The sequence below is a fragment of the Triticum urartu genome, chromosome 7A (assembly GCF_056163025.1).
Source record: "Triticum urartu cultivar PI428250 chromosome 7A, HENAU_Tu73, whole genome shotgun sequence".
Classification (NCBI taxonomy): domain Eukaryota; kingdom Viridiplantae; phylum Streptophyta; class Magnoliopsida; order Poales; family Poaceae; genus Triticum; species Triticum urartu.
Window position 1 is genome coordinate 20,952,181 of NC_141879.1, and position 22,762 is coordinate 20,974,942.

Sequence of the window (22,762 nt, forward strand, 5' to 3'; positions counted from 1 at the left end):
AGGTGTGAAGTTGAGTCAGACTCAATGCCCGACCACTGCAGAAGATAGAGAGAAAATGAAAGATGTTCCCTATGCTTCAGCCATAGGCTCTATCATGTATGCAATGTTGTGTACCAGACCTGATGTGTGCCTTGCTATAAGTCTAGCAGGGAGGTACCAAAGTAATCCAGGAGTGGATCACTGGACAACGGTCAAGAACATCCTGAAATACCTGAAAAGGACTAAGGATATGTTTCTCGTATATGGAGGTGACAAGAGCTCATCGTAAACGGTTACGTTGATGCAAGCTTTAACACTGATCCGGACGATTCTAAATCACAAACCGGATACGTATTTACATTAAACGGTGGAGCTGTCAGTTGGTGCAGTTCTAAACAAAGCGTCGTGGCGGGATCTACATGTGAAGCGGAGTACATAGCTGCTTCGGAAGCAGCAAACGAAGGAGTCTGGATGAAGGAGTTCATATCCGATCTAGGTGTCATACCTAGTGCATCGGGTCCAATGAAAATCTTTTGTGACAATACTGGTGCAATTGCCTTGGCAAAGGAATCCAGATTTCACAAGAGGACCAAACACATCAAGAGACGCTTCAATTCCATCCGGGATCTAGTCCAGGTGGGAGACATAGAGATTTGCAAGATACATACGGAGCTGAATGTAGCAGATCCGTTGACTAAGCCTCTTCCACGAGCAAAACATGATCAGCACCAAAGCTCCATGGGTGTTAGAATCATTACTGTGTAATCTAGATTATTGACTCTAGTGCAAGTGGGAGACTGAAGGAAATATGCCCTAGAGGCAATAATAAAGTTATTATTTATTTCCTTATATCATGATAAAAGTTTATTATTCATGCTAGAATTGTATTAACCGGAAACATAATACATGTGTGAATACATAGACAAACAAAGTGTCACTAGTATGCCTCTACTTGACTAGCTCGTTAATCAAAGATGGTTATGTTTCCTAACCATGGACAAAGAGTTGTCATTTGATTAAACGGGATCACATCATTAGTTGAATGATCTGATTGACATGACCCATTCCATTAGCTTAGCACCCGATCGTTTAGTATGTTGCTATTGCTTTCTTCAGGACTTATACATGTTCCTATGACTATGAGATTATGTAACTCCCGTGTGCCGGAGGAACACTTTGTGTGCTACCAAACGACACAACGTAACTGGGTGATTATAAAGGTGCTCTACAGGTGTCTCCAAAGGTACATGTTGGGTTGACGTATTTCAAGATTAGGATTTGTCACTCCGATCGTCGGAGAGGTATCTCTGGGCCCTCTCGGTAATGCACATCACTTAAGCCTTGCAAGCAAGGCAACTAATGAGTTAGTTGCGAGATGATGTATTACGGAACGATTAAAGAGACTTGCTAGTAACGAGATTGAACTAGGTATTGGATACCGACGATCGAATCTCGGGCAAGTAACATACCGATGACAAAGGGAACAACGTATGTTGTTGTGCGGTCTGACCGATAAAGATCTTCGTAGAATATGTAGGAGCCAATATGGGCATCCAGGTCCCGCTATTGGTTATTGACCGGAGACATGTCTCGGTCATGTCTACATTGTTCTCGAACCCGTAGGGTCCGCACGCTTAAGGTTTCGATGACAGTTATATTATGAGTTTATACGTTTTGATGTACCGAAGGTTGTTCGGAGTCCCGGATGTGATCACGGACATGACGAGGAGTCTCGAAATGGTCGAGACATAAAGATTGATATATTGGAAGCCTATGTTTGGATATCGGAAGTGTTCCGGGTGAAATCGGGATTTTACCGGAGTACCGGGAGGTTACCGGAACCCCCCGGGAGCTATATGGGCCTTAGTGGAAGAAGAGGAGAGGCGGCCAGGGCTGGGCCGCGCGCCCCTCCCCCTTAGTCCGAATAGGACAAGGAGAGAGGGGGCCGGCGCCCCCTCCTTCTCTCTCCCTCTTTTCCCACCTCGCGAATCCTATTCCAACTAGGATTGGGGGAGAAGTCCTACTCCCGGAGGGAGTAGGACTCCTCCTGGCGCGCCCTATGATGGCCGGCCGGCCTCCCCCTCTTGAACCTTTATATACGGAGGCAGGGGCACCCCATAGAGACATAAGTTGATCCACGTGATCATATTCTTAGCCGTGTGCGGCGCCCCCTGCCACCATAGTCCTCGATAATATTGTAGTGGTGCTTAGGCGAAGCCCTGCGACAGTAGTGCATCAAGATCGTCACCACGCCGTCGTGCTGACGAAACTCTTCCCCGACACTTTGCTGGATCGGAGTCCGGGGATCGTCATCGAGCTGAACATGTGCTAGAACTCGGAGGTGCCGTAGTTTCGGTGCTTGATCGGTCGGGCCGTGGAGACGTATGACTACATCAACCAAACGCTTCCGTTGTCGATCTACAAGGGTACGTAGATCACACTCTCCCCTCTCGTTGCTATGCATCACCATGATCTTGCGTGTGCGTAGGAATTTTTTTGAAATTACTACGTTCCCCAACAGCCCTTAGTGTACTCGGAGGTGTGTCTGTCACCGTACATCCATTGTCGGTTCATCTGCGTGCATTATATATAATTAAGTGTCCAAATTAATAAAAGTTCATCATCACATTAAAACCAAAGTACATACATAGTTCTCATCTAACAACATATAGCTCTCCAGAGCATCTAATTAATTAAACCATACATTGAAACTATGTAAAACATTTCAATGCGAAAACAAATGCAATCATAATCGCAACCAAGGTAACAATTGATCCAACGACGTAATGATACGAAGCCTCGGTATGAATGGCATATTTTCTAACCTTTCTAATCTTCAAGCGCACTGCATCCATCTTGATCTTGTGATCATCGACGACATCCGCAACATTCAACTCCAATATCATCTTCTCCTCCTCATTTTTTTTTATTTTTTTCTTCAACAAATTGTTTTCTTCTTCAACTAAATTCAACCTCTCGACAATAGGGTCGGTTGGCATTTTCAATTCACATACATCCTACATAAATAAAATCTATGTCACGTTGGTCGGCATAATTTTTATAAACAATAAATGAACCAATAGTTATAAGGATAATATATATACCACATCCGAATCATAGACAGGACGAGGGCCGACGGGGGCGGATACCAAAACCATCGCACTATATAAGATGCAATAATAAAAGTAAGAAAATAATACAAGTATCTATGTAAACATACAAGTAAGAATATTTTTCCTTTCAGAAAGAAGATAAGAATAAGAGGCTCACCACGGTGGTGGCGGCGATGAGCTCGGCGCGGGTGATCGACGGCGGTGAAGACGGGGACGGGGCGTAACGGACCGCTAAATCTAGACAAATATTGAGGAAAATGGAGTTTGGAGGTTGAGCTTGGAGAGGAGAAAGCTTAAGTAGTGTGGCTCGGGCATTTCATCGAACACCTTGTGTGCATAGAAGGTGAGCTAGAGCACCACCAAACCCTCTCCCCCTCGGCCAAAAAAAAAACAGAGCAGTGTGCTCTGCTCTTACGCGAGGGGGTATATATAGGCACCCCATTGGTCCCGGATGGTGGCATGAACCGAGACTAAAGGAGAGCCTTTGGTCCCGGTTTAAGCCACCAACCGGGACCAATGTTGATGGGCCAGGAGTGAGGCCCATTGGTCCCGATTCGTCTCACCAATCGGGACCAAAAGGTCCAGATGAACCGAGACCAATAACCCACGTGGCCCGGCCGACCCCCTGGGCTCACGAACCGGGTCCAATGCCTCCATTGGTCCTGGTTCTAGACTGAACCGGAACTAATGGGCTGACCCGGCCTGGACCGTTGCCCCCTTTTTCTACTAGTGTATGCGGTGCTCGGAGCTACGCTGGACGTCGCCACCATGGTGAAAAAACTGCTCGATACTGTGCCGGACTGACTGTACGCCGCAGTTGCTGGAATCGGGCAAATTTTGCGACATTGAGGAGATGGCATCTGAGGAGGTGCTTGGCCAGCTGAAGACTTTTGAAGAGCGAACGCGGCAGTGCGAGCAGGCCGGCGGGGAGCGTGCTCACCGCTGCTCATTGGGCGGTGCGGCAGCATCGGCGGGGCGGAAGCGGCTTCGACCACAACGACGACGGCACTGGAAGCACGGTGTCAGGCGGCGGAGGAAGGCGACGTGGCCATTGCTACAACTGCGGCCACCGGGGCCACTTCAAGCGGGAGTGCACCAAGCCGTGGAAGGCGCCGGTGGCGGAGCCTGCGCTCGTGGCAGAGGCGATGACGACGGGCCAGCACTCCTCTGAGTTGTAGCTTAGCGGGTGAATGTTGACAATAAGCCACGGCGGGACAAGTTGGGTGCGCGCGCGTGTGGGCACCAGACGCGTCGGGCGTGGTCCGGGCCGCGTCGGGTCCGTGGCAGGGGGTGCGTGTGTGATGTATGAGTGCACGTGTGTATGTGCATGCGAGGCACCGTAGGCGTAGGAGTCCGTTGGCAAGCTAGACGGGGCGATCAGGCCGATTTGTTGCGGGCTCGGCGTGACCAAGGCGCGTGCGTGCGTGTTGTGGGCACGGCCAGAGCGGGCCAGATCGTGCGCTTGACCGGGTGGGAGCGTGCGGGTCGTGCCCAGCGCTGGCCCGGGGTAGAAAGCTTGGCTTCGCCGTGTGTTCTGTTTCTTCTTCTTCCTCCTCCTTCCTTCTTCTTGGTTCGTGTTAGAGAGCTTGAGAGTGAACGAGAAAGAGAGAGATAGAGCTAGGGCGAAGCATTGAAGCGTGATGCAATAAGTTTTGTCCCGGCAGCATGGACTCCACCGACCCACACCTCTGCGTCCTCATCTGCCGCCTACCGTTCGGGCAGCACGGACTCCATCCAACCCGCGGGCATTGCGTACAAAGGATCACGAAAGGGGAAGCCAGAGATACGGAGGGGAAGTGGGAGGAAGACGACTAGACAGAGTGATGAATGGATTGTGAATCAATCAAACGATGTGTATTACGAGTTTTTGACTAAAAGTTAACACATCCCGTTTCATTATTTTTGGTTTTTGTGTTGCATGTCCATTGTTGTAGTGCTACTAATCAGCTTGTGTGTAAGACACCAAACATTTTGTAGGTGACCATTTCAGGCACAAAGGTTTATTCTCGCAATTCTGCCTCCGGACTCTGCGTCAATGCAGCCGAGCAGTAGTGAGCAGCACGGCAGCAAGGGCCTTTGTGGTGAGCGCCCGTGCCGACAAACTTGATATGGACATTTCTAAGAGTTTGTGAAAAAAATTGAAGCTGAGGGGGCGGAGTGCACCCCGACATTGGCAGATTCAATGGGTGAAGACTGCAAGTGCACCTAGCAATTAGGATGACGTTACAATGGCCCTCTGACAAGCATCACAAAACTGCCCATGGTCATCACACAGTACAATACTCATCTTTAGCATCTGGACGTGGCGATTTGGTGCCCGAGCCCAGCTGATCCCGAAATCGTTGTCGTTCGTTCCTGGCTTGGGATCCGCAATTTTCGGTCTGACGCATCTGACGCCGAGCGGCAAAAAAGAGCATGCGGTGGAATACGGTAGGAAACAGTATCTCTGGCGTGGGCCCAGAACGTAGGGAGGAGACGGCGTTCGCGCACGAGAACTCTGGTCCGTGGACCAGATCGTTAGAAGCGCACCTGAGCCAGGGATCAGATCGTCAGAACCCTCGTCGTCCCTCCCTTCACCCAAAACACGTTGTCCCCGTTCTGAGCAGGTCCTTGCGGCGGCGCTCATTCTGCGCCCGCGGTGACTGGAATAATGGAGGATTCCGGGCTAGAGTTGCTCCATGCCCTTGACATGTTAGTTCCCGCAGATCTGAAAATAGTTTTTTAGGATTTGTTCTGCAGTCTGTCTAACGAAGGACCTTGGTGGCCGCCATTGTTGTCTTCTTTCAGGTTCCATTACGAGAGGAGTTTGCTGCCAACCTTGAGCAAACCAGATCCGATTTCTCTCTTGTTGCCCAACAACGGAGATGGCCTTGCCGTTCCTGAAGACTCGAATGTTGGGTCTGGGTGCGCTCAACAAGCTCGATGGTGATGGGACTGAAAGGGCAGGAGCTGGCAGCCGCCGTCGTCCGGATGCATCTCCGATGAGGTCGGCACGGTCGACTGACATAGTCAACCAAGAGGCACCAGGCTTGACTAAAAGGTGTGATCCCGTATCCTACCGATGTTGGTTTGTATATTCAGCTTTGAGTCTTTGACTGCATGTCCGTCTGCACATTCACATGTTCTGTCTGAAAAATGTTTTACTTTGCAAAAATCGTTAGCATAAAAGACCCTATCAAGAAGTAAACCGTGTCACTGCAGTCCATGCTTGATGCCTAGTTTAACAGTCAGAAGCACTTTCAACATACTGTTAATATTGTTGAAGTATAACTAATAGACAACAATTTATTTATTTTCGAGGAACCGGCAGGAGCACTGCCTTTTACAAAATTATTTTTGTATTTAAACTCGTAGAGTGAATAATGAACATCTGCAAAAAGAAAACAGGTTACGGCTGGGCAGTGCGCCACCGGATAGGACACCATGTCCCTCTTGGATGAGCGCTCTGGAGCAATTGATTCGCAACGCAAAGGAACCTATAAAGAATTTAGTACGCCCTACCCTTGGCCCGAGTTTCGATTCGCTTGGTAACGCATACGACTTCTACAATCTGTATTCTTGGGATGTCTTTGATATCAGATATGGTAAAAGTTGCTCGGTGAGTAACGACCTTTTGCTCAAATATAATACATTTCAGAGTAAACGTGTTTTGCTGTGTCCTCGATGTGCTCTGATGTTATGTTTTGTTGGCCGACATGCAGGGCAAACCGGAGGCAGAGAATAGTAGGTCATGCAGATGCGAATGTCCAATGCTGATTAGGCTGTTGCGCACGGCGGACAGCTGCTGGTACATCACAAAGCACCGTGAAAGCCGCAACCATTTTCAATAACTTTGACAATGGGTGAGAAGGTGCACTAGCCGTCGCACAAGCACATCTACGCATACACAAGATTTGATAAAGCAACTTAGGGAAAACATTGTGAACCTTGGGAAGGTGTACAACATAATTGGGAGTGTCTTTGGTTCGGTCGAGAAGGTGCCCTTCATGAAGAGGACCCTAAGAAATATTTGAGGGAAGATAAGAGATAAGCCGCAAATCACATGCTGAAGACATATATGCCTCCTTCAAGCCCAATGCATATTTTTGTCAGGCAGTACATGAGGTACTGTTTGACCACGAGCGTGAGGAAAGCTATGAGGAGAAGAGGACGATGATTGTAAGATTTTTTGTGTGTACAATTTGATTATCTGATAGAAATGAATGTACTTCATACATGTCATGCATTTGTTTACATGAATCACTAACGGACAGAAAAACCAAACTATATTATGACAGGGTGGAGCTGACAGGAGGACCAATTTGGCGATAGAGCGGCATGCAAGTAGAATTTGCACCAGGGCTATGTTTGAGGAGTTTAGTCGCCTCCTAATCGAAGGGACATTGTATAATGTCAAGGAAGTAGAGAAGATGAGGAAATATGTCACAAAGCACAACAATGTGGCTAAAACCGAAAAATGGAGCAGAGGATCAGTCAGAGTTTACGTGCGAGTGTGGCCAGTTTGAGCCTATTGGGATGTTATGCAGCCATGTCTTAAGGGTAACTAAACCTAACAAAAAAAATGCTACGCATAAATTGAATTTATGTACAAGAAATTTAAACATATTGTAATAGACAGGTCATGGATATACTTCATCAGGAGGAGATCCCTGCGAAGCATATACTCAAGCGATGGACCAAGGACATGAGGGACATACTTCCCCAACACCTGGTTCAGTATCAGAAGGAAAATTCAGTTAACTTGTCCTTCACTACAGGAACTCGATGAAAGTGGTGGGGATGGGCGATTCGAATGCAGAATCAGTCGAGCACACGTTTGCTGGTCTGAAGCTTTGTTGGTGAGTGGCACGCCTTTAGCTGAGAAGAGGGATGGTTTGGGGTTTGAGGATCCGATAGCAGGTTTGGCCACTGGCAGATTGCCTGGCAATGGAGAGGTTGCGTTTGTGGGGTGCGACGGTGCTGACAAATGCAATAGTGGTGGGAAATTTGTTAGTGTGAATGCCCTTGAAGGTCTAGCAGCTCCAGATAAGCACAGTGGGGTCGGCAGGCTGACTAATAGCGGGGACAAGGCGCCTTACGAGGGTCTGAGTAAACGTACCAGGTTCTAAAACATTTGTCGGCGCGAGGGGCGCAAGCGAACTATGTGCCCCGAAAGAGGAGATGCCCCCAAGAAACCACGAAAGCCAGGGAAATGCAAGAACTACGGCATGAAAGGGCATCGCCGAAACACTTGCACGAGGCTACTCGGAGCTGCTGAGAAATGAGTTCTGAAGTTTTAATTTGCAATCTGTATCATAGTATCTTTCAGGATTTTCTAGTGTGTTTCAGTGTGCATTGCTCCACGCTTGTTCCTCAATTGCCGGAGGCATCTTACATATTGTACCAGTAGAGTACCAAGTTTGATAATGTTCATCTGTACTAAATTTGGTTACTGATTGCTGGAAATATTGCGTCCTACTGTTGGGGTATCTCTGGCATCTGCCTGGTTCATATTTGTGGTCGCCTACACTAGCTAGTGTTACGGTCCCAGGTTTAGAGCATGGGCTTGTATACTGAATATGTTTGCTGCTGACACTTGGCTGGCATGCAGGATACAATCATACAACCGTGTGTTTTCCCGGTTCATAAGTGAGCTGTGCACGCAGGTAGATTCAAAATTTGAACTGCTAGAAAGATTATATGCAAGTACTGTAAGACAGGTGGTAGGATGGCATCCCGGAAAGCAGTATAAGAGTAATACCATCCGGCAATGTTCGCTGTAGAAGTTGCCTGGCTGAGGTTTCACAGCTGGGGGTAGAGTAGGGGGCTGCGTGATATGGAATGTGTGTCAGTTCTTTGTGGTTATGACCGTAGAACTCCAGTGTGAGTTTGAATGTGACAATTTCCCTGTCTGTGTTCTTGATGTGGTTTGCATCCATAATTTATCTGCGTGTGCGTCCCTCCTAGCTGGAAGCACTGCAATTTCTGAGAGTGCGGTCGTGTGTGCAGGCATCCGCATGATGGTGGCATGTATTTGTGATCAGGAGGCCTAAGTTTGTACCGGTCGTGTCTCTGCTGTGTGCTGACACTAGGAAATATGTATGCATGTCCAGGCTAGAGGCGTCCGTGCATCAGGTCGTTTTAACTCGCAGTGTACACGCGCGTGCGCCTGCTCGATTAGAATTCAAAACTTTATGTGTGATCGGGGGATGGGGTGTGCCATCATATAAGACTGTGGTGGATACCGGGCGTCAAGTTCATCCTCCACGTGTTCTACTCTGCTAGCAGCAATGGCACCGGTTTGGAGTGCTCGGACTGACTCAAGCGTTGTTGCCGTGATTGCAGCATCGGCGATCATGACTTTTTTTTGAGACAATCGGCGACCATGACTGGCACGGAGTGCTCCGGCGAAGGAGGAGGAGGATCCAGACGCAGACATGGCTGCTGCTTTGGCCTTTGATTTTTTTAGGGAAGCTTCGGCCTTTGGGTGGCGGCTGGTGGATCGACAGGGGATCGACGAGTGATATTTATTCCAGCTTGGGTGGCCGTTAGCTGGACCACCCGTAGTGCAAAAGGTCGGCCCAGAACAGTTTCTGGTCTGTTGGGCTATCTCCTGTCCCGTGATGTCCATCCGTTTGGACCGGGAGTTAATGCGCCAGCTGTCCTTCTATATACATCGCATATACGCGAGCGAGGTACGACGGGAAATACCAGCCCTGCAGATATCCCGATGCGAACGGATGCCTGAGATTTCGGGTCCAGCTGTGCTCGGGATCAGGAACATCACAAAACTGCCCATGGTCATCACACAGTACAATACTCATCTTTAGCATCTCGCTAACTGTTTGCCTCCCGACATCTCTTATTCTCAAGCAAGATTTCTTTTGTACATGCAATGATCCTCATATATGCTTGTCCAATGTTCTCACAGGATAATGATAGTCTCGAGCACATGTATCTTGGTGAAGAACCTGGCGGAGGATTACGATGGTATACGTATATATCTCTACTATTAAAAAGGAGTTGATAAATGATGGTGCATCATCCAGTCCCCCTGCAATGGTACAACGTCCAGGATTTGGTACGTTGTCGCGCCCCGGCACCTACCAAAACTAAGTGCACTTACTAGATGAACCTAAATGTTCAATGATACGTCTTTCTCCACACTTACAAAAATAGTCAAGCACACTTATGCAATCAGCGTAAATGATAAATGGTTCCACTAGGAGGATCTCACGCAGAAAGTAGCAATCAGTATGGCAGGCCCACTAGCAGAATTTTAGTCATTCACTTGTTCTCTGAATAGCAATGCTGAATGAATAATTAATGCAAAGAATAGTAGACTCTTCATCAGTTTCAATTAATTGTTGGATTAGGTGAACCGTCCACGCCGGGTATTGTCCAGCGGCTCCCCCACCATTGGGTAGGCCACTTGATCTGATCACGAACCACCGCGTACGCTTCCACCCACTGGTCCTTCGGTCAGGGGCCGAAATTGGAGCTCCCATTGCGGACGGGAAACTCTCCCGGCCTCCCGCCTCGATGCTTGCGTTTTTTTCTCTGCGTCCTCAGCTCAGGATCCATGTTCTTCTGCATTGTGCCACGGGCCCAGATTTCTGTTCTAAGAATGACATGTTTCCAGGTTTACCCGGCAAGACGTTGATATTGCTTGCGCCCGGCCAAATACTGTTCGGCTCAAGTGGCAGTATAGATCGACTGGGGCTGTTAGATCGACGGAACAGGAAGGCCAATATTCTTGTGGGGGGTATCGTAAAACATCTCAAGTTAAAATTGAATGAGCATATAAACTGAAATATATATGAGCATTCTCATGTGTGGAGGTAAGAGCATCTACACCTGGACTTAACAAATCTTACCACGCCCGCGGACGCGCCCGGTCAGTGATCGAGCATGTCTGTTTTGAGCCACTATATGTCTGTCCATGCAACGACACTTCAAATTTTCTTCCTCATATGTCCGGTCACTTGCACGTAAGTGGTGGATATGAAGAAAGACAAAAAAAATAAAGTAAATAAAGGAAAAAGGTGGCCCAAGATGGGCCGTGTCCTTCGTGGCAGGCTGGCCGCGCCGGGCGCGTTCGCGAGCCCTCGTATCCTGATCCCTTTATTTGTCCTCTGTATGAGGGTTGACGGACAACCCAGACGCATATGGATGATATGAGGGGTCCAGTTGGATCATTTTTGTCCTTCTCTATCCTGTTACCGACCGGTCATGTATATGGACATTTGAGGAGAATTTGAGGATGTCGGTTGTGGATGCTCTAACTGCATTACATCGTATGGCCTTTCTTTATTCCCTTTGAACTACATAGACATGTGGCAGCTGGGCGTCCGCTGTGAGCGGCAGTCTGGACGGAGCGGGACGATGATGCAACGATGATGACGATAGCGCCCGATGGTAGCACGGCCGTGCATGTGCAGCGGCACATGTGGAGATGGCTGGATACCATGAGATCTAGTCATGGTGGTGGTGATAGCTTTTGCTAGTCACGGCGGCATGAGCGGTGGCCCTTGATGATGACCACTCCGAGGAGATCAAGGCGCACGGCAGCACATCTACAGGTGTATAGGTGCATCCACAGGCGCCACGTTGGTTGTCACGTGCAGCGCTACGGTGCATAATTGCACCACAGAGGAATGTTTTGTCTAGTGTGAGGACAGTGACCATCGTACGTGGAGGTTGGTGTAGCCGGCGGCAATGTCCGACATGGCAACGGCTCCAATGATATGGTGGATGCTGAAGTGTGATTCGTCCCGGTATGTGGTGGCAATGACCGGTTTCGCGCCAGGACATGGGCGCCCCCCTGACCGTCATGGCAGTGGTTTAAGGTGGGAAGACGTCCCGCCAATTTGCAGTGTCCTTTTGGCCTGGGATGGAGTACTCATGTGAGGCCGATGCATGCGATTTAAGGTGGGAAGACATCCCACCAATTTTATGGGCCTCGCGGTTTTAAGGGGTCTGTTAGAGATGCTCATATGAGGCTGATGCATCTGCAGCTCCTACATAGCGCGTAGGTCACTGCGAAGCGACGTAGTGCATACTCCCCTTGCGCGCTGCTGTTTCAATGGGCCGGCCCATTTCGGGGTTTCACCCCCAACCGGTTTTGGGAAGGTTCTAGGACCTTCCCTGAAGCGGGTTTTTCTGGTTTTCTGTCTTTTTTTTCTTTCTTTTCTTTGTTCCCTGTCCTGTTTTATTTTACAGTTTTCTATTTTTTTATTCTTTTTTTCTAATTCGTGAAATCTTTTAATGTTTTGCTTTTATTTTTTCTCCTTTCCTTTTTTTCGGCCATGGTTCAAATCTGCGAACATTTTTTGTCAAATTGTGAACATTTGTTGAAAGTTCAAATTGCCGAACATTTTTTTGAATTGATGAGCAATTTTTAGGAATTCGTGAATATTTTTTCGAAAAAGTAAACATCTTTTCAAAATCATGAACATTTCTTGAAATTTTGTACATTTTTTTTGAAACCCTAAATTTTTTTTAAATTCGTGAACATTTTATTGTGAACATTTTTGGAAAGTGTAACATTTTTCAAATTGCCGAACATTTTTTTGAATTGATGAACAGTTATTAGAAATTCGTGAACATTTTTTGGAAAAAGTGAACATCTTCTCAAAATCATGAACATTTCTTGAAATCGTGAATATTACTTTTTAAATCCTGAACATTTTTTAGATTAATGCACACTTTTCTAAATCATGAATGTTTTTCATATTCACGAACAATCCTAGAAATTGTGTACATTTTCTGGAAAATGTGAACATTTTTTGAACATTTTTATAAATTTGGGAACATTTTTAAAAATTCTCGATCATTTTATTAATATTGTGAACATTTTCGTAGAAATTCATGAACTGTTTTTGAAATTGTGAAAAACTGAATAGCTGAACATTATTTTTGAAATTGCGAACATTTTTTGAATCCGTGAGCATTTATCGTTTCCTGAACATTTTTCAAATCATAGACAATCTTTGGACTCACGAACAATTCAACAATTTTGCAACTTTTTCTGAAATCCGGTATTATTTTGAAAAAAAATGAAAAATGAGAAAACAGAAATAAATAGAAAAACACAAGGGGCTCCCCCGCGCCGCACATGGGCCGGCCCATGATGGCGCTCTGGCGGGCGGGGAGGGTATGCGCTCCCGTGGCTGCTGGCGCGTACGGCGCCATATAGGAGGTCTCCGATGCATGTCGTGATGCGGTGACACCATGACAACGATGCCAACGTGGCATGCCCTTGTCGTATCGTTCCATGGTTCTCATGCGCATGTCATGGCAATCAACGTTGCACATGCTCGGGGTCTGGATACAGAACAACAAGGATGACCTTGGCAATGCCAAGGCGTCTCCACAAGAGCTTATTGGTGAAGCGCCAGCAGCTGCCTACGGTCACTGGGCATTTTCTTTGACATCCTCAACACGGGTCACTGGGCATTTTCAACACTGCGCTTTAGTGAGGGCTATCTGGATTGTTAGAGTGATTGTGTTTTTGACAAGACACGACTTCCAAAAAATTTGCAGGTTATCTTGAGAGATACATGAAGTATCCTTATGTGGTGTTCCTACGACATGTGTACGCACAAGCGTCAATGCCCTTTTGGTGCAGCCTTAACATGTTCCTTCTTACCTCTTATTTTCACATCAAAGGTAAGATTGTATAATAGATTTTGAGCCGTTGATTTCAGTAAGTAGTGGTCTGACTAATTCTTACCTTGTTATTTACCTTGTTATTTAGCTGACGTTCTAGTAATAGAATGCCATGCAATCTTATTATCATATGGTTGTGCTCGCCCTTTTATGCTGGTTGTCAGGAGCACCTCCGTTGATGGTGGAGGTCTATGCTAAATCTGTCTCTCCCCCTCCCCTCTCTCTTCTGCATGTTTTGAGCGCTAGTGCTTGGAGCCTGCAGCGTCAAAGGCCGTGACCGCATGAAAGGGGCACAACACCTCTCCGCCCATGACAGCATTGGTGTACAACTCATCAATGCATCAAGCTGGGCATACGCCAAGGTAGAAAGCTTTCCGTGCGCTGTTCCCCTAAACATGGGGTAAACACACTAACTTTTTTCTACCGAGTATAATTTTCTCATGTTAAACACTTCCCGACGTCACATATTCTCTACCTATTTTTGTTTTCTCGTTCTTCTCCCTTACATTGTATTTAGAGTTAAATACACCTACAGTACACCAACTTGCACTGCGGGAACACTTTCATACAAAAACTTGAAAATTGAGACAAATAGGTCACTAAACTTGCTTTGCCGGAAGAAAATCATACAAATTAGTCTGAAACGGCCACGTGGCACGCCACGTCGGCAGGGGAGCACGAGCTGGTGGCTGGTTAGTTTGTAGAAACCCCACTACCCCCCTAAATAATGTAAACATTGAACCCGTAGTCCAGATTGAGATTGAGGAGGGGGGAAGATTTATGGATAACCCTGTACTTATGCCAAAAGTCACGTTGGCACCAGTAACCCTCTCCAAACACCTTCGCTCTTCATCTTCGTGGCCTGTTCCGCATCGCTGTGGCTGGTTTGTCTCCTTCACATTGCCCTCGCCGTGGCGATCTATGCTGGATGGAGCCACGTCCTCGAGGCATCGGCGAATTTCCTCCGGACTACGGTACAAAATCGAGTTGTCCCACTCTCTGCTCCCCTCTTTGGTCATGTTCTGCTAGGGTTTTGATCAGGTGTGATCGTCGGTATTTGTGGCCATGGCTCAGATGAAAGTCTGGGCTTTTTGTGGAGTTTAGGGGGGCGTGTGGTTAAGATTTAGTGTTTGATCAGATTCGGTATAGATGTAGTGTGTTTTCATGTATTGTGGTGTCCCCTGTTTTGATCAGAAATATTTGTTGGCTGTGGTGTTAAGCATGGGTTCAGATTTGCTATTAATATAGTGCAGTAAAGAAGAATATGGATTCAGAAACCATATAGATTCATGAAATTTCAAAAAAAATAATTCAAAAAAGAAACCATACCTAAATGTTGCTGCAATCCCTGACCTCAATGCTCGAGAAGAGATCATTGTGACCCAAAATGCGCCTACTGGTCCGGACCTTTCTAAAGTAGGATGTTAGCAAAGTTCATCGATGAACTAGCTAATCATGTAGTAGTTCATGTCTGAACTTTGTAGGAACTTTATTTTGTAAGGTTCAAAAAACTTGAATGTTGTTGCGTTGGTACTGCTATGTTATGGACCTGCTATGTTCAAAATTCATATATGCATGTTCTGAACCTTGCTATGTTCTGAATTAAATTTGCTTTATGTCATCAATGTTTGTCGGCCGACATGTTCTGAAGGTTTCTATCTTAGCCGACATGCTTTGAGTGTTTCTTCTTTCTTTTTGAGGGAGGTAATGTATGAATTTTTCTAATCCTGAAGTAAAATTTGAAATTCATGGAACATAGTGAATTTTGTCCATGTGAAAACAGAGCATGTATATGAAAAACTGAACAAACATAGTTGTTTGCAGGTTCAGAACGTACAGTTTCAGAACACATACAGAGGTGTCCTGCTAAAAAGTTGAAAAAAATGGGACCTGGGAGTCGGAACCCAAGACCTGAGCTTTAGAGACAGTTGTTTCGGCAGTGAGCTATGTAGACTTGAGATCAAGCATCTGGGCACTGCATCGTTTATTATGTTTACGTGCACACTGCCTGAAGGAACATGGCTCATCTTCCGCCCGCCGTCGACAGCCCACGGTGGCGCCAGAGCCAGTTTCAACGGCGGCTCCAGAGCTCGGCCACGACTAGCAGGTCCTAGCTCGCGGCATGTAAAATGTTGCCGACGATACCACGCAGCGGCCGTAGAAACACGATGCCGGGCGGCCAAAGAAGCTAGTGTTTCTGACTTTTGACTGGAGTACGAAGCTAGCTCGAGCACGACGTAGTTACAGCCCTGGAGCACGCACGTAGACATAGGTGACTTCAATGGCTCATCTTCCATGTTGTAGGAATCCGGGCGCGTCTCCAGTTAAGTGTATGTGTCTACAGGTACTAGTTTCAGACTATCAGTTAGAGTTTCAGTTAACTACTAGTGCTAGTTTCAGTTTGTTATTTCAACATACAACGGGACGTTTTTGGAAATATTCCTCCTGGAACGTGCAAGTCGCTACAACCGACGTGGCGTCCTGCATGGCCGTTTCGGACTCAATTTGTGTAATTTTGTTCCCGCAAAGCAAGTTTAGTGACCCATTTGTTTCAAGTTTTTGTATGAAAGTGTTCCGGCAGTGCAAGTTGGTGTACTGTAGGTGTATTTAACTCTTGTATTTACTAACTAACAATTGGTGCAAGAGAGAAGGGTGTTGAATCTCAATGTCCCTAAAAAATGGATAAGGCACACTTAGTCGGTGGTCCAGACCATGCACCCTGGCATTAAACTTGTAGGGAACCCATTATATTGCTCGTGTGCCGTAAATAAATTCTTAGTCATGCAAGTCTGGGAGTGCTTGCTATTAATATTTATAGTCAATTCCACATAATATGTTTGCACGAATGTCCTGTGTGTATAATGTTTATCAGAGAGAGAGAGAGAGAGAGATGTGATTTGTAAACAATCCTAAATGTGGTTGTACTATTTTTTAGACCAAGGATTAAAGGATCCATTTTATTAAATTGGAATCTTCATTTGGTGAAAGGTGCAACATTAGTCAATAATGAGAAATTTATTGATGTACTATGTTGTCAATTTTGAAATAAAGTCCATGTTACGACACCATTCACAAACTCACTACAGATATTTTTTCTCGAAGTTGTATTACTCAAGGACGGGCGATATAGCTTTGTTTAGTTTGGTTTGTTTCTTTCATATGTTCTTATTTTGTTTAATGAAATGTGCATTATGTTGTCCACTTATGGTATTTTCCCAATACGTATCTTTATTTATTTTCTCGAATGTCCACTTACTTTCTTGAACGGATTTGGAGTGCGCAAGGGAAGTTTCAAATGGATTTTGGTGCAATGTTTCTCATGCTAGGGCTGTAGGGCATGTTATCCCTCTTATTTTGTCAAACATTGCGCTTATGTCAAAGGCGAGCTGGCCCCTGCTTCTCGACATGTACGATATGGCACCTGGTCCATCAGCTGGCGCTGCCATCACTAACCACAACGAGATCTCCACGTATGCTACAGAGTGTCTTTAGAGACAACACAAGTACAAGACCATCATGTTCATGAGTCTTGTATATTAAACATCATCACGTTGTCAGTTGAGTGCAGATGTTCAGGCGGATGGCGATGTTGTCGTTGAAACCCTCACAACAGCAATGTGTCAAAGCGTGGACATCACGCTGCTGAAGGGTGCGGTCCTGCCTGGTTAATGTTGCACCAATACACATGGTGTAGTGAAGATATATATTATCTTCTTCAGTGGCTTGTTGGAGCCGGTGCCCCAGCCTCCTGAGCCTGCAATGATTGGAGGTTCTATGGCCTCATGCCCGATCTTCAGAATATGCTGTACTTTATATCACCCTCAGGCTAAGAGTTCTCTTCCTGGCACCTCCCAGTCGCAAGGTAAAATCTTTTTGTTTAATTTCCCCTTTTCTTTCATGCGCTTCTTTTGTAAACTATTAGGGGAGGTAGTAAAGTATTTTAACCTGAACGTCTCTGAAACATGGAGATGGCACTGTCGATAGGTGGCCATATAATGCTTTCCTTGCGTAGTTTATGTTGAGAATCTGTTTATCAGAGAAATGTGTTGAAATAACTCGTGGAGCATGCATAGTGAGCACACGCTTGATAAGTGGTCATAAATGGTTAGTCATCCAGGGCATGGTTGGTGTAGACATTCACGTCGTGACATCTATAGTTATACTACCTGGTAACACTAGCACCGAGGCTCCCATGCAGCACCTTGTCCGGGAGTTAGCACAGGTCGCACATACCGAGCCCCGCCTTGCCATCCTTATGCACCACCTCGCTGCTGGAGGGTGCAGGCTCGGTCCAACCCGCAGCCATTGCGTACACAGGGTCGCCAGAGAGGAAGCTGGAGAGGGGTAGGGGGACTGGGAGGAAGACGACCAGACACACTGATGAATGCATAGGTGGGGGGCACCATAATTCTGAAACATTCTGAGTATGTGTATTACAAAAAATTGGCTAAACATCAACGAAAAAAAATAGCGTGCCACAAGATTAAGTGTGGCCCATTTCTAGATGCTATACACGTTATGGCGTGCTATATTTGAAAATAGTGTTTTGCATAAAAATGTTAAATATATTCTAAATATGCCAAATATGAGGTATAATCTGTTTGAGTGGAAGCAAAAGTCAGCCACTTCAGTAGATCCACTTTTAAACTGAAGTTTGAACTCGCTGCTCTCTCTTCCCTACTTCCTCTGCATCCCTTGGAAACCGGCAGCGACCACCATAGAGCCCGATTCATTGAGACGACAGTCAGATCCCCATCTCCTCCACAGTCTCACCTCCCTTTTCTCCTTCCCGTGGCAGCTACAACAAGTGGTTGCAACAATGCACCGGAGCAGCAGTAGTGTACGAACAAGTAGCAGCAGGAGCACGCGCACAAGCAAACAGCAGCAGGAACACACACATGAACAAGCAGCAACTGGAACTCAGCAAGGTGGAATCATGGAAGCGGCAGAACAAAGTATTAGTTCGTGATTGAGTTACCGTCATTGCCAGTGGCGTGGCTGATATCACTCCTTCGGTGCTAGCTCGAGTCGAGCTGGAGGTAAGCCGCCACAGTTTCTGCTCATGAGAAGATGTTGCTGCCGTTGCCCATAGCTCGGGTGGGAATGCGAATCGGGGTACCGTTGCTTTGTTTTATAGGTCTGTGGTAGCCTGAGGGGTGGTTTTGGGCCGCTGAGCTGTGGTTTCCTTTGTTTCAGATTTTTACATGATGATACAATGCTATAATGTTACAACCTTTAGTGTTGAAATAGCGCTATTATGCCGGATCTCCTAATACACTAAAGTGATGCTATAACTTCGAAATAGCATGCTATTTTTTTCGTTGCTAAAAATTGAAACGTTCAGTTTCATTGCTTTTGTTTTTTGAGTTGCATGTCCATTGTTGTAGTTGTACCATTCAGCATGTGTGTATGAAACGAGACATTTTTGTAGATGAGCATTTCGGGTACCCAGGTTCATTGTTGCAGTTACATTTCCGACTCTCTGTCCCATCAATGCAGCCGAGCAGTGAACACCATGGCGGCAAGAGCCTTTGTGATGAGCACCTGCACGGACAAACTTGACATGGACACTTCTTAGAGTTCGAGAAAGAATTGAAACTGAGGGGGGTGGAGTGTACCCCGACATTGGCGGATCCAATGGGTGAAGACGGCAAGTGCACCTAGCAACTGGGTAGACATTGCAACGGCCATCTGAAAAGCATCACAAAACTGACCAAAGGCATCACGCCGTGCAATACTCACATTTAGCGTGATTCTAACTATTTTCTTACCAACATCTCCTATTCTCAAGCAAGATATATCTTTTTGTACACGCAATGATCCTCATATATATGCTTGTCCCATGTTCTGACGGGATAATGACTTTCTCGAGCACATGTATCTTGGTGAATAGCCATGTATCTATGTTTCCCATTAGCTATCAAGTGAAAAAATTGAATATTATCTTGGTGAAGAGCCACATGGAGGATTTTTTAGAGATCATCGCAAGAGAGTGGGCCAAGGATGTTGGTGGACACTCTAGTGCTGATCGCTGGCAGAATAAGATTAGACACTTGCGACAGTTCCTGAGGGATTGGGCCAGAAATGAAAGCGGGATTTACAAGCAAGAAAAGGAGTGACTTATTGAATTGATTAACAGCCTGATGTGAAACCTGAAACTTGCTTACTCAACATAACTGACCATGCGGCTAAGACAGAGGCCGAACAGAAACTTCGGGCTCTTCTTAGAGGAGAGGAAATGAAGTGGGCCCTTAGAGGTAAGGTGCTCAAAGTGGTCCACGGTGATTACAATACTCAGTTTTTTCACTTGATAGCTAATGGGAAACATAGAAAGAAATAAATCATTCAGCTAGAGAAGGATGAAGGTACTGTAGTTGGGCGTGAGTACCAACTACAGGGAAACATAGAAAGAAATAAATCATTCAGCTAGAGAAGGATGAAGGTACTGTAGTTGGGCGTGAGAACCTGAAGCTGTACATCTCAAACTATTATAAGACCCTCTTCGGGCTTGCTGAGGACACCTTTGAGTCGCTCGATGAGCTCACGACTGGGGACATACCCCAACTCCATACAGATGAAAATGAGATTTTGTCGGTGCCGTTTACCGAGAAAAGAAGTGTTTGAGGTTTTTTAAAAATGAAACAAAATTAGGCACCCGGACCAGATGGGTTCCCAGCCGAATTTTATCTGAAATGTTGGCACATTATTAAGGGTGACCTATTACCGATGTTTCATGATTTGTTCAACGAACACCTTCAGCTTTTTCACCTTAACTTTGGAATGATAACATTGTTATCGAAGTAGGAGGCAGTGCGCATTGAGCAGTTCAGGCCGATTTGTCTTTCGAACGTGAGTTTCAAAATCTTTACTAAGGTCGGTACAAATAGGCCGGCGCGGATTGTCCATTCGGTGGTACAACCGAGTCAATCTGCTTTCATGCCCGATAGACACATCCTTGAGGAGGTTGTTGTCTTACCCAAAACCCTGCATGAAATTCATTCCAAGAAATTAGATGGGGTAATTTTCAAGGTGGATTTCGAAAAAGCTTATGATAAGGTCAAATGGCCCTTTCTCCAACTGGCTATGCGTATGAAGGGGTTTGCTGAATCCTAGCGAAGATTGGTGGACTCCTTTATCCAAAACGGTAGCATGGGGATCAAAGTGAATGATGACATTGGTCATTATTTCCAACCCTATAAAGGCTTAAGACAAGGGGATCCAATGTCCCCTTGTGGTAGACATGTTGGCATTCCTGATAGGTAGAGCTAAGGATAATGGCCAGGTATGTGGTCTCGTCCCTCATCTAGCCAATGGGGGTGTATCCATTTTACAATACGCGGACCACACTATCCTATTCATGGAACATGACCTTGGAAAGGCTAGAAATATGAAACTAATCAATTTCCTCTTCGAACAATTGTCAGGTCTAAAAATTAATTTTCACAAGAGTGAATTGTTCTGCTTTGGGCGTACAGGGAAAAGGATGCCTATAGACAATACTTCGGTTGTGAAATGGGCTCTTTGCCATTCCACTAAGTATGGATTCCAATTCACCATCGAAGACTTTCCAATATAGATGGAAATGTCTCGAGGATTGATTAAAAAAAACTAAGTTGCTGGAAGGGCAAGCGTATGGCTTATGGAGGTAGGCTCGTGTTAATAAATTCAGTGTTAACAAGTATGCCTATGTTCCTTCTATCTTTCTTTGAAGTGCTTGTAGGGGTACAGAAAAGTTTAGATTTCTATCGATCATGTATCTTCTGGCAAAGCGATGAAGTTAAGACAACTTATAGATTAACTAGGTGGGATATCATTTGCAGACCCAAAGACCAAGGATGTCTAGGGATTGAGAATTTCGAAATAAAAAGAAATGCCTACTGAGAAAATGGTTGTATAGGCTATCTACCGAGTCCGAAGGTATGTGGGCACATATCCTTCATAACATTTACCTAGACTAAATCCCTATTCCAGGTCACAGTTCTGGAAGGGGTTGATGAGAACGAAAGACACCTTCTTCCGCAGAGTAAAATTTATTATTAGAGATGGTGGAACTACCAGATTCTAGGAGGATACCTGGCTTGGACATATGCCCCTAATACTTCAGTATCCTACATTATATAATATTGTACAACGTAGGGAGGCTTACATTGCTACATTATTAGACTCGTCTCCATTGAATATTCAAATCAGGAGATCCCTTGTGGGGGAAGCCTGGAGTTCCTGGTTACATCCCGCAAGACGCGTTTCTGGACGTCCCGTAGCCAGGTGGGTCTCTGCATCTGCTCAATGGCCTGGATCAACTTTCAGACCAGCCAGACGCGTTTCTGGACGTCCCGCAGCCAGTTGGGTCTCTGCATCTGCTCAATGGCCTGGATCTTCACGGGGTTGCACTCGATGCCACGTTCAGAGACGAGGAAATCGAGGAGCTGGCCGGCTAGTACTCCGAAGACACATATCTCCGGGTTGAGCTTGATCTGGAAATGGCGCAGGTTGTGAAAGGTCTCCTTGAGATCCTCTAGAAGGGTGCCGCGCTTCTCCGTCTTCACCACAATATCAACTACGTAGAAGTGGGCATTTCTGCCGAGTTGCTTGAGGAGGCACTTCTGCATGCAACGCTGAAATGTGGCGCATGCATTTCTCAGGCCGAACGTCATGGTCAGGTAGCTGAAGGCTTCGAATGGTGATATGAAGGCGGTCTTCAGCCGGTCGGCCGGGTCCAGCTTGATCTGGTGGTAGCCGGAGTAGGCGTCAGGGAAAGACAGCAGCTCGCAGCCGGCTGTGGAATCAATCACTTCATCTATCTGAGGCAAGGCAAATGGATTTGGGGCAGGCTTTGTTGAGGCTAGTGTAGTCAATACACATGCGCCACTTGTTATTCTTCTTCAGCACCAGGCTGGATTGGCAAGCTAGTCCGGGTAAAACACTTCCATGATGAAGTCGGCTGCCAGGAGCCGGGCAATCTTTTCACCAACAATCCTTCTCTTTTCTTCAGACAGGCGGCGGAGGGGTTGCTTCACTGG